The following is a 344-nucleotide window of genomic DNA, read 5'->3' as shown; positions in this document are numbered from 1 at the left end:
TATATCATCACCTCGTTAGCCACATAATGAAATACCTTATAACAAGTAATTATGCAACTGAATTGAGTTAATATTTGTAGTATTATATCACAATATGTTACATCTGAAATGTGTATGGAAAAACAAAAAGGCAAATCACTGAAAATTAACTGACTTGAAAAAGAGCCCCTTCGTTTTGATACTTTCATGTTAACAACTTTATTTATGAGCAAGGTTAGGTAAGTCAGGGTAAGTGCAAGTAGGGGAACTGGTGCATGATGGGGATTCCTCTCGAATTTCCTTTCTTTGGAGGACCACCATCAATGGTAATTATAAGTAAATCCATACAATTTACTTCAAATTAC

The sequence above is a fragment of the Halyomorpha halys genome, unplaced genomic scaffold (assembly GCF_000696795.3).
Source record: "Halyomorpha halys isolate HHAL.00 unplaced genomic scaffold, Hhal_1.1 Scaffold861.1, whole genome shotgun sequence".
Taxonomy (NCBI): Eukaryota; Metazoa; Arthropoda; class Insecta; order Hemiptera; family Pentatomidae; genus Halyomorpha; species Halyomorpha halys.
This window is presented reverse-complemented; position numbering follows the sequence as displayed.